Genomic DNA, 17,232 nt, shown 5'->3' with positions numbered 1-17,232 from the left:
AAAAAAAAATTAAAAAAAAAAATAATAAAAAAAATAAATAAAAAAAAAAAAAAAATAAAATAAAAAAAAAATAAAAAAATAAATAAATAAATAAATAAATAATAATACAAATAAATATCAAGTGGACAGTACACTCTAAAAACAGTTGGGTCAAAAGTAACCCCAACTGTGGGTCAAAAATGGACCGATCCTCTACTTGGGTCAATTCAACTCAAGTTTGGGTCAAGAAATTGTTTTTTTAGTGTAAAACAACTCATAAATATTGGTCAGATCCTTTAATTGGGGTCAAAAAATTTGGGTCATTTTGTATAAAACAACCCAGAAAGTTGGGTCAAATTGACCCCGGTCCATTTTTTAGCCATAATTGGGTTACTTTTGACCCAAGTGTTTTTAAAGTTACTCTTACTCTTTATGTGACGTGTTAATACTTTCTATGACCAGTAGAGGAAAAAATTAATAAAATTAAAATAAAAAAAACAAAACTTTTTGAGTTCTTTAGGTTTTGCTCTAACACACACACACGCACGCACATACACACGAACACACACGAACCCCTCTCAGTCCCTCTCGCTGGAAGAAACTGGCTGATTCTCAGACACCTGGTCATTAGCATTGCTAATTAGGTACAATTAATCAGGCCTCTGTGTGTGTTTGTGTGCGTGTGAGTGTGTGAGTAACTGAGAGAGAAAGAAAAGGAGAGAAAGAGAGAGAGAGAGAGAGAAAGAGAAAGAAATGTTATGTGGTGTGCAGTTCCCAGAAAATCCCTTCCCACTGACCGACAATCCCTCCCACACACAACAACTATATACTGTAGGTTTGCCTTTAAAACGATCTGCCATTGTTTTGTGGGGAAATTTAATGCATCAAAAGTACGGTACTTGGTATCGGTGACTCGTCAAATATACTCGTAGTCTGAATTTTTTTTTGTTGTATACAACCCTAACCCTTTGTATTATGCTGTCAAAAATAGATGCTAGGATACATTTGTCTTTAAAATGTAAATGGGACTTACAGTAATTCATCATAAACGAAGCAGAATGCTAAACAAGCCGAGGTACGATTTCATGGTTTGTTTTACACTTTGCTTCTCAACCTCCCACTTATTTTGTGTTTGCTAAATGAATCTCTTTTTTTTCGGAGAGAAATTTGCATACAACTTTTAAGGAAAGGCCAGTAGTGGGTTGGGTCGCATGGCTGCTGTGGAAAAAAGTCTTTTTAACGCGCTTGGCACACACATACAGCGCACAAACACCAGGTTTATCACCCTCTCCTGTTCCCACACACTCACCTTACACCATTACCTGACTGCTCGAGCCAATCATCCAATCACAGGCCAAGGTTTTGGTCAGGTGACCTGATCAGGAAACACAAGCCGGGGGATGAGGTTACACGCGGACCTGGTCTGATAACAGCGCTCTGTCTATCCCTGTCACCCTTGTTTCTCTCTCTCTCTCTCTCTCTCTCTCTCTCTCTCTCTCTCTCTCTCTCTTTCTCTCTCTCTCTCCCTCCTTTCCCTGCTCTGCAATTTACAGATTTAGTTTCACCTTTGCTTTCATGCTAAACTGTCGGATCCTGAAGCCCGATGAATCTGAGTGTGTGTGCCCGTTTACTGTTCACAGGTAAATCATTTGGCATGTTGGAACAACAACAAGCAACCAAATAAATAGGAAAACATTATCCCTTGCACCGTGGACCATCCTGATTTGGATATGAGGTAATTCGAAAAAAAAACATATGTATATATAAAATATATAAATATAAAAAAAGTTAACCATCCCCATAATGTGAACTATGATTTCAATCGTCCTACAGACAAGTAACCTTAGATCGATGATGATGATGATGATGATGATGATGAAGATGATGGTCTGACTCTGCTCTGCGTTGAGAGATTTGCCCGGCCAGTCGAGGTAACGCTTGGCCGCTCTGATCTGTCGACTGTGAATGACAAGGTCAGTCCTCAGTCTCCCCCGTGTGTAACGCGACTCTTGTACGTGAGCGTCGCCCCGACCCCGTGACCCCTGACCCCACCTGCCAGGTCATTCTCATGCCACCCTGACCTGCCGTGAAACCAAAGAGCACCAAACAATGCCAGCATCAAACATCCCCAGAAGAGAAACTGGACCTCAAATCAAAGTGATGAGTTCATTAGAATTGCGAGATGAAAAAAAAAAAAAAAAAAGGGAGAGCAATGATGATGACATGTCAAATCGGTAAAATTACCGAATGAACAATACTGAGCTCTCCAGAAACAACAACAAAAAAAAAAGAATTGCGAGATGAGCCAAATTCGAAAACGAGTGCAATGAGGCTTGTGTCAGGATGGAAACCAGGATATGCCAGTTCTCTGTATTAGCATAAAATGCATTTTATAAAGGAAATCAAGTTCCTTTGCTGCATTTGTTGGAATACGGTTGCCACTGAACGGTCGACGAAATGACAGAATCTTTCACCCCCTGTTGTTGCACACGTTACAATCTTAAAATTGGCCAAGCTCGGTAAACATCCGCTGATAAAGTCGCATTGGTGTCCGCTCAACGCGCATTCAGAAAGGTCGCGTTTCTTTTTTCAACACTGCACCAATGTGGGTAAACACATTCCGTGCTATAGCTTCATTTGCAGAGAAAACTAAAACATGCCAGACAACCAAGGCCATTACTGTTATTTATTCATTTATTTACTAATAAGTTTTTAATAAAAAGCTGCCGAAGGGCACTGAATGTAACTCACCTTGAAAAGCACAAGCTGCAATGGGAAATGCAGGATCTACTTCTTGGAAGCGCTTGCTTACTCAAGGTTTAGAACTGTCCGAGCTGTCCGAATGCGTTTGGGTGTTTCGATCACAAATTATAAATCATCTTTCATAGAATCACCCTTAAGGCCATGTGGCAGAAAATGACGAAAATACAGACTGCAGCGAACCGATCACGACAAATATTCATTTGAACTATTTCTATTAGTTTCAACTTTTTTTTTCCCATTTTTGTTAACTAGAGTATTTTTTATTGTACATATAGAACAGATATAAAATTTGTGATTAATCGTGAGTTAACTTGTGAAGTCATGCAATTAATTACGATAAAAAAAAAATGTAATCGCCTGAAGCTCCTAATTTTGAATAATCTTTAATCGCGTCAGGCAATTCAATTTTTTGCATTGTAATTAATCGCATTACTTCAATAGTTAACTCACGATTAATCATAAATTTTCCATCTGTTCTAAATGTACAATAAAAAAATTCTAGGTTTTCATACTCTTGTTAACAAAAGTGGAAAAAAATGTTAAACTAATAGAAATAGTTCAAATTATTTTTTGTCGTCTATAGCCGTCATTGGCAGTTAATGAGTTAATAAAGTGGCAAATTTGCGAGAAGAAAACTTACGAGAAATATACGTAGTGTACAACTTGGATGAAAATTCTATATCTGTTCTAAATGTACAATATAAACATTCTAGGTTTTCATACTCTTGTTAATAAAAGTGGGAAAATAATGTTAAACTAATAGAAATAGTTCAAATGAATTTTTGACGTCAATAGCCGTCAATGGCAGTGAATGAGTTAATATTGTCCCTCTCCTCTCTCTTGTTGCTTTCCTCTGGTTAGATCCTACCTTTGTACCCCAGTAGCTAATATAACCACATAAAAGGCTGTCAACAATAGGAATGGTCCAAATCAGGCTTCACATGAAATCAAAAATGTTGGCCATGAGGGCCCTGCAGGGTGTGTACGCGGTGACAGCAGAAAGAGGAGGCAATTGCGGAATATTTATCTCCCTTTCACTCCTTTTAAAAAGCTATCAGGCTCATGTGTGTGATTGTTATTCCCTTCAGGGAGATCTTTTGTCCTTTGGGAGGAAGACTTTAATACACGGGACCCCTGGGGTTAATAATAAGTTTGACCTCTCAGATAAACCTGCGTGTGAAGTTGCGCCTTCATCTTTACGTGTTCGGACGGATCTCTGCGCGCTGCCTCTTCTTTACTCGAACTTGACGGTCTTTGTAATAACATGTTTCGCAGATAATGCCAATTGTCTCTGGCCACAGCAGCGTTGAGATAAGCTGGCAAACACCCCGTGGCGGCTTGACTCCAATTGTTCTTCTTGACTCCAACTTGATACACATTAATATTATCATTACGGTGAGACATTGTCGAGTGAGACCCTCACATGAGTCAAACAGACGGCGCCCTCTGTTTGTTAAATAAGTGGCTGCAATAATCCCGCTGATCCAGATAATAGTTTGCAGTCTGGTACATTTGGAAAACACTGGCAGACACAAGTTTTTGTCATTTTCAAAAGCAAGAGAGATAAGATAACAGGAAGACCAGCATTTTGAAACGCATATTGTTAAATACTTCATTTTAAGTCTTAATGTCCATTGACAGGCACTTTAAAAATTGAATGTAATCATCAAACATTTCATCGACGAGCCAGATGCGGCGCTACATGGTGGCCAGGGGGGGCCACTGTTCACTCTTTGGCCACCCTTGCATCGAGAGGAAGATTTTGATACCTCTGACTTTCTTGCCATTTTCACATGGGTGCGTTCTTCTTAAATCCCTTGATACTCTGCCGCAATACATTTATAAATTGCATATTTCAAGAAAAAAATCAATACAATTCATCTGATCACTTTGATAAGCTGTTAGCTAATCATTGCTTGAGACGGAAGTAAACTACGAGATACTACGGAAGAGGATTAAGGCCAGTGAAAATAAATAAATAAATAAAAACGGTTGTCAGGATTCTCACTTTAATCTCAAAAATCTGACTTTAAAATGAGTATTCTAAACTCATTCACTCCAGCCATTTTCACAGAAGCAATCCCCTTCACTCCCGGCTGTTTTACTGGATTTTGACTGATTTTGCAAGGCCCACAAAATTTTGTGTTCCATTGCTATAAAAACATGGGACCTACCAAAAGAAAGATTCGAGTTCTTCTTACATCAGGAAAAAAGTACATTTCTATCTGTTTCCATTTTGCAGCAATTAGCACTAGAATATAACTAATTTTCATAATTTTTTTCAGAAATATATTTAGAACTGTGAGTAAATTTGCTTTTTTTCAACATGACCCTGGTTGCTATCTGCTGCCACCTGCTGGCCGTTTGTGTAATAACTACCATTTCTTCAACCGTTCTTTGCAGTTGAGAGGCTGCATCAAAGCCTTCTGCCCCCCCCCCATAAAAAACGTATAAATACGTCTTTGGGACACTTAAAACATATAAAATAGAACATATTTATATGTTTTTGGGAGCAAATGAGTTAATCACAGAATTCTGACTTTAATCTCAGATTTCTGATTTTAAAGAGAGAATTCTGACTTCAATCTCGGAATTCTGAATTTATCACTTTCGTCTAAAAATTCTGACTTTAAAGTCAGGAGAATAAAGAATAAAGTCAGAATTCTCACTTTAAAGTCAGAATGCTGCAAATAAAGTCAGAATCCTGACAACGCACCCCATCCCCCCCACCCCCCCACCCCTCACTGGTCCTAATCCTCCTCTTCCATAAGATACAAAAGCAAAGCAATGGCAAAAAAATAAAAAATAAAATAAAAATAAAAATAAATAAATAATAAAAAATAGCTAAGGAAGAGGCCCTGCGCACAGTAGCAAGGGACAGCTCTGGTTTCATGTCATGTCTCATCTAAATTGAAAAAGGTAAAAATGAAATAACAGACAACTTCAACCAAAGTATTTATTCCGATATTTTCAACATATGAATGTTTTCCAAAGCTGATTTCAAAGCAGACTCCAAGCCGGTGTACTTGAGTGCATACTTACAGCAATGCCTGACAAGAAATAAAATAGTTTATTGCTTTCTCCAAGTATTAATGACATGCCAAGAAATAAGTAGATAACGTGTGTACAAGCACACATTTTTGGTGTTTCATTTGACACTGAGGTGGAGTGTTGAATCCTGTCCAACAGTGATAAGAGTTTTGGTGCCAGGGTTACATTAACCCTAAGTGACATACATGCACGCACATCCACACGCAACGTGCAACCGCTCCTTGAGGGAGGGACAGGGGTGTGTGAGAACATGCTTTAAGACGCATACACTCCCTATGTGTGACACTAAATCCCATTCATGGCAACAAACACACTGACAGGAGTGGCAGGGGTGGGATGGAGGTGTAGAGACGAGGTTTATTGCATGCCAACATGATATACTGTACATGCTGCAAGGGGGGGAGACTGTAAATCTACCATGACGCATCGTAGCACCGAGCAGGAGCAAGAGAGAATCTGCTCAAAATTCCTGCTTCGGCTCAGTCCAAATGTCAAAACTTCAAAATAGGGCAAAACCAGGGTTGTTATCGTTTGGGAATTCTCATTTTAATTCGTTTTTGTTTTGAGCTTTTTTTTTTTTTTAATATATTTTTTAATGTAGTTAGTTGTAATTAGTTTTCAGGGTTGTTTTTTTTTAAATGCTTAGTTTGAGTTAGTTTCAGTATTAGTTTTAGTTTTTTTAGTTTTTTTTTTTTTTTTTAAATGTGTATTACGTGTGCGCAATATTTAAAAAACACCATGGTAAAATGAAAAAAGTAATACATTTGAAGGTGCTTTTCTATTGGCTGCTGCTAGATGACATCACTTCTGTGTGACACACTTTCAAACGTCCTTATTCTGGTTAATATCGAAATAAATCGACTTAAAATCTTATTTAAGATCATCCCCAAAGGCATTAAATTAATTACCAAAGACTAAAACGAAGGACTTTTTCGCTATAAGTGTATTTAGTTAGTTTTAGCTAGTTTTGTAAACATAAAATGTAGTTTCAGTTTTTTAAAAAGCAATTTTATTTTTATTTTACGTCATTAACAAAACTGTTTTTGAATTTTTGTTTTTTTTTGTTAGTTTTTGTAAACTAAAATAAACTTGACACTTCATGAAGCATTTTAACGTAACTTCTATGTTTTAATTCACATTTGCATGACCATTTAGGCATTCATCTTTGATCCCAGGATTAGGTGACATCTCACCCCAAGTTATAAGATTTCCAGACTTTTCTTTTGTCCACTTCAATGATTTGAAACTGAAGATGATCCTAAAGGGAAAATGACGAAAAGAAGGTGAACTGTAATCAGAGATTAAAAAGGAGAGGGGTGGAGCACTAATTCTGACTGTCACTCTCCATATGGTCCGGTTAGTAATCGGCATTCTCCACCCATCTTGCTTTACACCAACACACCTGTTACCTGCTTACAAATAAATAAATAAACAAACAAATAAATGACTAAATAAATGAATAACTAACTAACTAACTAACTAAATAAATAAATAATCATGTTTGTTTTTTCTAAGTTGTTGAAGTGGGATACAAAAAAGGGGGGGGGGGGGGGCGTATAAGTAACAAGTTCATGCCATGTTCTGTTTGTGATGTCCCCAAGTTCATAATAGCAAAAGTGTGAGCTCGATAGAGTCGCCACTTGGCAAGTCAGACAGGCAGCTGTTGAAGGCAACAGGTGTCCGGCCAGAACCAGAGAACTCCCTCTCTGCATAATTCAGCTGTAACAGCCGGTCGTGTCAGCTGTTTCGTTAGCATGCAGGTATCACATCATCATCCCTGGCACTCGCTCATTTGGATCGCCTCCAAAGATGCAATGCAGCAAAGGATGTGGTTGCAGCAGCAGCCCACCGGATGTTCTCGCTCCTCTCTGTACTTGGACTCATCGTTGTGTGTGATTCGGTTTCCTACCATTTTGTCGTCCACAAAAATCACCCTAATGACAGCTGAGGAATTTTGCAGAGCAGTCATAGGTCAGTAGTGTGAACAGGATGGGGGCTTAGTACACAGCCCTGAGGGCAGCCAGAGGTGAGGGTGATGGATGAGGAGATGGTTTTGTAGATCCTGACAGTCTGTGGTCTGTTGGTCAAGAAGTCCAGTTCCCAAGTGAGCTTTTGCATCATGGTATAATCAATCCTTTTATATTAACTCATTCAGTGCCATAAATTTATTTAACTATTACTAATAGTTTAGCATTTTTTCCACTTTTGCTAACAAGAGAATGAAAACCTAGAATTTTTTAAAATTGTATATTTAGAACGATATAAAATTTGTGGTTAATCGTGAGTTAACAAGTGAAGTCATGCAATTAATTACAATTAAACATTATAATCGCCTGACGCCCCTAATGTTTTAATAATTTTTTTCATTTTTCTTTAAAAAAAAAAAGAAGAAAATTTTAATTGCCTGACGCCCTAAAATTTTAATAATTGTTTTTTCTTTGATCTTTTTTAAATAAATAAAATAAAAGATTATTAAAAAATTAGGGGCGTAAATTTTTTTAAAATCGTAATTAATCGCATGACTTCACCAGTTAACTCACGATTAATCACACATTTTATATCTGTTCTAAATGTGCAATATTTTTTTCTCTAGGTTTTCATACTCTTGTTAACAAAAGTGGAGAAAAAACTAATAGAAATAGTTTAAATGAATTTTTGACGTCTATAGCCGTCAATGGCAGTGAATGAGTTAATTTAGGACTTTCAAAAGCATCGTTTGCAATGTTATTTTAGGCCCGTTTTCAATATTCTGCATGCTACATGGGTAGCTGTATAAAATATGGTAATATTATAATAATATATATAATATATAAGTATATAAAGTATATAATAGTATAAAAGTATAAAATATTAGTATTTTTTTTAATTAGTATAAAAGTATATAATATATAAGTATATAAATATATATATATATATATATATATATATAATATAATAATATAATAAGTCTTGGAAAAAAATGACATCTACATCTAGTTAAACTCCTCAGGTAGGAAGAAATTGATTAGCATTTTAAATCATTGCTTTGCCTATGTGGGAAATGATCTGAGAAAATGTATCTCCTCTTATAGCAGCTCTTCTGCTCTGTCAAGGCAGACTCGTTTTTTTGATGTTAATTTGACAAGTAGGATTACACCAAAATCTACACTTATCTTAATGGAACAGCCTCCTTAAAGGAGAAACGGAATCTATTTTTGGACCGCGTTAGTGCCTCTTATTGAATGGACTGCACACTGTCAGGAAGAAGGCGAGATTGAAAGAAAGTGGTCACAGTGTCTTTTAATTGGACTTGTAATTGAGTTAATTTGTCCAGATCTACACTGCAGATCAAAAGACATGCCAACACTAATTGAGCCCTGGTATCCATAGCAGAGCGCCATCAATGTATACGTTACGATTTAAGACTAAAATATTCTGTAGGTCAAGTCAAAATTAGCGTCTCATCGAAACTGATTGAATAACAAAACTGAGAATCCAAGACTTATAAGTTTCTCTGATATCTCCGAGACAGTCCTAAAAAAATTGTTGCTGGATGCAAGTAGTCAGATGTTGAGGCAAGCTCGGTGCTATTTATGTCGCACAAGCTAGCTAGCAATGTGCTCCGGCTGGCTAGCTATTGCAGATAAACACTCTGGAGAGAGAAAATCGTACTCGGTAAACAGAACTGGAAACCGGATATGATTTAAGTTCCATTATGGCGTACGTCATGCAGGAGGAGTGGCACATGAGCTTTAAAATTAACAGTAATGTTTGTTTTCACTTTAGAGCCCCGAGTTCCTGAGTCCTGAGATTTTGACTTTTGAGGTCCGCACAATGAATGTTCTCAAAATTAAATGACAGCAGATTTATTTTAGCATTTTTAAAACTACGGAAGCGTAGTTCTCTCAGCCCCCCGTTTTTTTTTTTTATATTTTTAATGCCAAAAAAAAAAAAATCAGTAAGACTGAAAACTGAAAGTTTAAAAAAAATTCTCACAAAAAAATATCCTCCTGTTTTTCTGGGAAGGTTTTTTTTTTTGTGTATTTTTTATTTTCATATTCTGTTTTTCTGAAAAAAAAAATTCTGCTTAACTGTTAGTAAGCTAACAGTTAAGTTTCTATAGAAGCAAATTGCATGCGGGAAAATGTCCGCCATTAGTGAGTCAGCAAAAAGAAAGAAAAAAATACTCAGAAAAAAAAGCTGGTGCTCTGTTTTTTTAATAATTCCCTCCCCTGTTTTTCTGAATATTTTTTTCTGTTTTTCGGAGTAATTTTTCCCATTTTTTTCCCTGAATATCGACCCCCGAAACCCTCGTCTTTCGGAATTTTTTTATGACAGAAAAAAAATGCAGTAAAACAGCAAAAAATGTATTCAGAAAAACAAAAAATAAAAACACTACACAAAAAAAAGAAAAACAGGAGTTTTCTTTTTTCAAATGAATGCAATACGCTTCTGTATAAAACAGCAACCATTGACCAAAGAATAGGATACATGTGCAATAAAATGAAGAATATTTTTTCCACAATAAATCCTATCAATGTGTTCATGCAGTGCGCTCAGCGCGAAGGTAACTCAACTCAGCAGTGTCGTCGGCGGTCTCTCTTTACCCGCTGTGATCTCCGTCTCTCCGGCCCCAGGGCTACACAATCATCAGTCAGTGGATCCACCCATCCGTCCCTCCATCATGCCCATGGGCCTCTCGGCCACTCCTAATCCCAGAGCGCTGCACCCTCCCAGGTACGAAACCTGGCCGCGCGCCCCCTCTCGCCTCCCCGGAGCCCCCCAGAGAATCGCTGGCTTTTACTCGTCTTACAGGGCGTCAATTGAGGCTGTAATCAAACCCTGGTGAGAGAGCGCGGCCCCAGACAGACAGACAGGCAAAGAGACAGACAGATGGATCAGCAGGCAGTCAGGTGGATACAGGGGGAGCAGATGATCGCATTCAGGCCGGGATGAAGTGGCAAGAAAACCACAGGGACAAGTTGAGATGAATAGAAACTGTAAGTGTGTCAGCTACCTGATCAGGGTCGGGGTTCGTTTTGCCGCCCTCCCATACGTGACCAAATCTGATGCCCTTCTCTGGTGTAGCAGTAGAAAACACGAAATCTGTTAGGAAAGAAAAGGTCGAAGAGGAGCTTCCTCCGTTTGCCAGCTGTCGTTTCAGTGCCTGAACATACGCGCAGGTACAAACACACGTATTCTGCTTTACATGTGTCGCGGGGACGTCAGGTTCTCTCTGGCACTCTCTTGTGGACAACGCTTGTATTTATTTATTTTTTGGGGTTCTCCATACTGGGGGTCATATTGCAACAACGCTTGCCCACTCACATTGGTCATAACCAGATCTGCCAAATTTGTCAGTTAGGAAAATAACGAGTACTCCTCAATGAACTTGTTCTGAATATAACTTTTATTGACAGTGTTTTCAGATTGGACTTTTTCAGGCTGTATTGTAGTAAATGTAGATTTTAGATTTAGATTTAGATTTTTTTTATTTTTTTTTCAGTCCTGACCCTCAAGAGCTGCGTGTTCTTCCAATTTTGTTGACAAGTGTTGGAATAATGAAGTGGCCTGCCTCACAGTTGAGGTCGTCTCCATGGAAATGACTCTTTGAAGAGGTCAATGAATGAATGAATGGATGAATGGATGAATCAATCAATCAAATGTCCCTCGCCGTATATTCCTTTTATGCTTTTTGGGTGGGCAGGAAAAAAAAATGATGGTTATTAGAATCTTATGTGCAATCATGTTTCTCCTGAAATGGGAAAATAAATACACTTCATTTGAGAAAATCCAGGATTAGATTCTAATAGAAGTGATAAAAATGTTGCCTTTCACAGCTTTAGTTAGCATAGATCTAACAGGTCCACCGTCTCCAAAATGGCGGAAATGCTTTTTCTCCTGCTCATAATCAGCCACAGTAGATGAAATCATTATTGGAAATAATCCCGCTCACTAGATTTGAGTAAGGTGCTGATGTAGTTATCATAAAAAGTCATTTGTTTGTTCCTTTGTTGCGACTTATAAAATACGTGAAACTCATGTCAATATTTAGCGACGGTTACAGTTCTGTCCCAATGATCTTTGAAGCTAGAGTGGATAAAAAAAAAAAAGTCGACACACCCATGTTCAAATGCCAGCTTTTTGTAATATTAAAAAAATGAGAGCAAGATAAATCATTTCAAAACTGTTAGAAAACAGTTAACATGGGGAGAAATAATCTTTGAAGCTGGACAACCTCGAGGCATGAAAGAAATGAGAGAAGGAAAGAAACAGCAAGAAATGGAGGCTGGAGTTAAAGGGGGGTGGTGGTGGTGGTGGTGGTGGGGGGGGGGGGTCGAAGATGAGACAGACTTGTAACTGAACGTTTCCATCCAACTATCAAGTGAATTTTACGCAAACTTTTGAAAAAGTCCCAGAAAGTAAATGATTGGATGTGCTGCCATCACCGCCGGTTGAAGCTGATGAAAATAAACCGCTTCGATAAATGATCAAAAAAAAAGAGAAGAGGGAACATTTATTTATCAATTTAGGGCTACAAGTTGTGTGTCTGTCCATCTTTCTTCATGGCCTGAGCTGAAATCTTGAAGCTGCGGCTCCGGTATCGGCTTTCGCGACATGAGAGGCCCCCGTGGCGGCTCGCAGGCTCTTTGAAGCTTTAGTGGTTGCTGCACTGGCTCATTTGGTAACAGGTTGGGAATGGGCCGCTGGCGAAAAATGAGACTCTGGTCACCTTGGAAACGACCCCCCACCCCCCACCCTTCACAATGTCATTTCAAAAGAATGTACAGTAACTTTTTATTTGACTTATTTACTTACTTACTTATGGAGGGTTGTTCCATTTTGAGCTACAAGATATTTTATTTGTCATTTTACTGAATTTTATTTAATTAAGATACAAAAAAACAACTGGGAACACGAAATTAGAAAGTCATTAAAGTATACTTTAAAAAAAAAAAGATCCAGGACAGAATTCAGCCCCAGGCACAATTTGGATCCCAACGTGTTTACAGAACCAGTTTTTTTTTTCTTTCCGGGGTGTAACGAGTGTGTCTTGACGGTGATACCTTCTCATTACCCTGTCATGGCGGGGAAGTGAAAGGGACTAATCGTTGCACAATTTAAAAGGCTTCGACTACACTCCATCCAGGAGCACCTATCAGTTTACCCAAGCTGGGAACTACGAGGCACACCGGTATTAATACAAGTGCAAAGAACGCCTGTGCAATTGGAACAGGGCGTGTGCCAAACACTAAAAATGAGTACTCACCTGTCGTGTGTTTTCTGTTTGCTCAAGACTCTCGGGTGTTGTTTTTGACTGGTTTAAATCCGACTTGACTGGCAGAGAATTTTGTCACCATGAGTGACTACTCTTTGTCAGGAGGTCACAAGCTGGATTGTGGTGTTCCACAAGGTTCAATTTTAGGTCCATCACTTTTTTTTTTTTTTTTCATGTATACTTGTTGCCACTTGGGTTATTTGGAAATACAACATAAGTTTTTACAGTTAGGCTGATGACATTCAGCGATACACGATTGATACTTTATATTTTAGAAATAAAATCCCGCATTGCAGAGAATTTCCTTCAACTCAACCAGGACAAAACTGATGTTTCAGTTTTCGACCCTGAAACCTATCTTAACATTTCAACAACCTTCTTGTACCGCATCAGACAAAGTGAAAACGGTTTTTTTTTGCGTTTGACTCAACTTTTATAACACGTTAGCTGGATTTTAACATTTGATAAATATTTCCACAATCCATCCGTTTCTCTGTAGAGAAAACACGGAGGTGTTAACGATCAGTTTTAAAGTTCACCTACTTTCATTGTTTGTTTTGAAAAGCACTTTGCTATATAAATACAGGCTTAATTGATTTATTGATTGATTGATTGATTGAGAGTTATGTATTTTCTGCTCCATCAATTTCATTTGGAATTCAAGTTGTTAACAGAAATTATCGCAAACTGTTAGTTTGCGGTGTCACTCGGAGATAAGACTGAAAAAAATGCACATATTTTTTGCTACATTAATAAAAAAAAAAATCTAATTTCAGTATATTTTCAACTTTTTTATTTTTTATTTTTTTTTAATGTCTGGCTCTGTACTACTGATTAAGACCCCAATCTGTTGTTGTGGCCACTTTTTCTTGATTACCTGTGCTTCATCTTCTTCATCCTCATCACCCGCTCCTCTCAGTTTTTGGCCCCGGCTGCTCACTGAACTGTGAGAGTGCGTGCGTGCGTGCGAGCGCGCGCGTATGTGTGCGCCAGTTCTGCCAGCCTAACGAGTTTGATAGCTGTCACCTGATCTCGGTGATGAGGGTTGCTGTAGTAGGTGGGAGGAACGAGAGTAAGAGCAGAGTTAGGTTTCTCCGCAGTAATTAGTTTTCCCAGCCTCTAATTATACCAGACGAAATTACAAGCCTGATTGACTGTCATTTAAGCATTTTAATTTGTGGAATTGCCCCCTTTTCCGCTTAAAAAAACCCGCAGGAAAAGTTGTTGTTTTGATTGGCTGGCATGTGTAAGGAATTGGAAGAGTGCAGACTGTTTCATGCAGGTAATTTTTTCGCAGTTCAGATCTGCTATGACTCAACATTTTGATGTTCTCGTTTTGCCACGAGCGTCAGGCGCATTTCTGCTAGAAAATCATGTGACCAGAGTTCTCTTTTGTTTTGGGCTTGAAGAATGATGCACCGTACTGGACTGTTTGTTCAGAGAAAATTGAGCTAAATAGTGCAAATCTTAATTTACTGATTTGGTCAATGTTGCCACCTTCTCCTATGGTCACCTTTTGTCGTCAGCGAAAAAAAAAGGACAAGGTCGTGATGCAAGCAAGTGTACAATTTGAGTCGCGTTTTCACTCTTGTGATTGTTTGCGAGGTTTCCCGTTTCTGGTTTTGTTAGAACTCATTTGCTGTTGGTTGTGTCACTTCACCGCTAAGACTGAGAGACTAGCGCTAGCAAAAACCCCCAAAACGTCCTGCTGACTTTCAGTTGTGAGACTGTGAAACTCGTTAGCATCAGCGCTAGCTTGAAGAGCTACTGTATGTCATTAAAGTGACTCGGCATTTCTTTCAATTGTGATGATGTATGAAGGTATTTCCAATAGGAGAAGAAAGCTTCGGCGTACATTTGTCACGTGAGGTGCGGAATTAGGACCCGACCACACACAAGACACGGGAGTTGAGAAACGCAAAGTCTTTATACAAAAACACGGATCAGAACATCATCGTCCTCACACGGGACATAACAGCAACACAAACAAAATCATAACAACATAGTTTAGTCATCCACACAAAAACACGGCCCGACTCTCTTCCCGTCTTGCGCTTTTTTCCTCGTCTGTCTCTCCGGCTCCCTACCGACGCACGCCTGATAGAACAGCAGCCCCTTAAACGATTAACTTGACAATCCCTTCCTAACAATCACATTGCTTCTATTCTTCCCTCCCTCTCAGTGTGAAGCGCTCCCGGTTCATTTGACCGCGTTATTTCAACATCCCATTCATGGAGCTCAGATCGCACAAGGGGCTGTAATGACAGCACATTTATTAATTAATTGCATGTGTAATTGCTAAAATTAAGTTTTGGAAACTTGGTAATGATGTGAGGAATTATGGGGATGGAAGGAGGGGAGAAGCTTTGAAGACAAGCATCCCAGCCAGCCCCCGAGTTCTTTGGGGATGGGAGATGGGGGGGGGGGGGGGAACGCATGGATGGATGGATAGAAATGAGGAGATAGAGGAGGGGAGGGTTGTGAGAGGAGTAATCCAGGAGGAAAGGCGTACTGTACTGCGGCGCTGATCGCAGGCGAGAGTTTTGTCTCCGGGCTAATCTTCTTTGCGGAAGTGGTGTCATGGCCGTCACTCTGCTCGTCCCTGTCAGTCTGTTGCTCCGTCCGCGGCGCTGCGGCAAATTCCCCCATTGATTCCAAGCGGGCCACTTTAATTAACTTCCTCCCTGAGATAATGGCCAGCTCAGAGGAATCTCCTCGGCGGCAAACTCTGAGAAAAACTTTTCCTTACATCTACAGAACGGCTGAGGCCCCTTCAGCGGCGAAACAATTTATGCCTTTTTAGTTGAGGGATTTTGTCCGAAAAATTCCATTTGAACATGAGGAGCGAATTGTTTATTGTCTGGGGTATTCAGAGAATATGCGGGTTTGAGGTCTCTCTGTGCTGAGACGATAGCAACAGACTCTATTATGTGTTGAGTGTATAATTTCACTGAATGAATGCTTGGATGGGAAAAACGTCCTTGGTGGGATAAATGGTTTTTCAGTCACGTAAACTGTCAGGAGGGGGAGAGCAGGCCGAGAAATGGCGAAAGAAGGAAGGGGTTAGAAAAGGATGGATGTTGTCATTACACTGAAATAGAAATATTTTCATGAAAAAAAGAGACAAAAGGGCATTCATACGCCGCCATATTAGGAATGCGTATCAATATTTTTTTTTTCAGAAAGTAATATTCCGAGAATTAAACTTGCAAATTTGCCACTTCCCAAAGTAGTAAACTTACTCAACTTACGACAAATACTAGTAAGCGTAGCAATAGTCGAATGTGTGGATTTGTTGGTGGTTAATGGAAAATAAAAAGGCAGGATGGAGACAGACAACTTTACTCTTCATACACGGCAGCTACAGCGACAACACTTCCTGATCCACTATCAGCTGACTAACACGAACCAATCACAAGCTAGCATTCTTTAGGTAAATGCAAGCGAATGACGGAGACCAGCAGATTCAACACGTCAACTTAGTTACCTGTACAAAAAAAAAAAACAACCAAAATGTATGTGCAAATAATGATTCTGGAAACATAAATGTACAAATAAATATACATTTTAACAAATTAACTTAAATGCTTGATCCTCACGGTGTGGACCTTCGCAAAGTGAGGCGTCTTTGTCGCTGGCAGTACGCAACGCTTCAAAGTGTGAATGCTTAAGTGTTGGCACAAACATCCGAGTTGTACACTACGTATATTTCTCGTAAGTTTCTGAGTTTTCTTCTCGCAAATTTGCCACTTTATTAACTGCCATTGACGGCTATAGACGACAAAAATTCATTTGAACTATTTCTATTAGTTTAACATGTTTTTCCACTTTTGTTAACAAGAGTATGAAAACCTAGATTTTTTTATTGTACATTTAGAACATATATAAAATGTGTGATAAATTGTGAGTTAACTATTGAAGTCATGCGATTAATGACAATTAAAAATTTTCATCGCCTGACGCGATTAAAAAAAAAAATTAGGGGCGTCATGCAACTGCATTTTTTTATTGTAATGAATCACATGACTTCATTAGTTAACTTAACGATGAATCACAAATTTTACATCTGTTCTAGATGGACAATAAAAAAAAATTCTAGGTTTTCATACTCGTGTTAACAAAAGTAAAAAAAAAAAAAGTTAAACTAATGGAAATAGTTAAAATGAATTTTGGACGTCTAT

General features: G+C 38.6%; 1 long non-coding RNA gene across 1 annotated transcript; it reads left to right on the top strand.

Moving 5' to 3' along the window:
• The first annotated feature begins 1,495 nt into the window (after positions 1 to 1,495).
• On the top strand, positions 1,496 to 2,152 carry LOC144062285 (uncharacterized). The gene is made up of 3 exons (XR_013296373.1): positions 1,496 to 1,714; positions 1,813 to 1,952; positions 2,039 to 2,152. It is a non-coding gene; the product is annotated as an uncharacterized LOC144062285 (long non-coding RNA).
• The last annotated feature ends 15,080 nt before the right edge of the window (positions 2,153 to 17,232 follow it).

The sequence above is a fragment of the Vanacampus margaritifer genome, chromosome 13 (assembly GCF_051991255.1).
Source record: "Vanacampus margaritifer isolate UIUO_Vmar chromosome 13, RoL_Vmar_1.0, whole genome shotgun sequence".
NCBI classification, from domain to species: domain Eukaryota; kingdom Metazoa; phylum Chordata; class Actinopteri; order Syngnathiformes; family Syngnathidae; genus Vanacampus; species Vanacampus margaritifer.
This window is presented reverse-complemented; position numbering and strand designations above follow the sequence as displayed.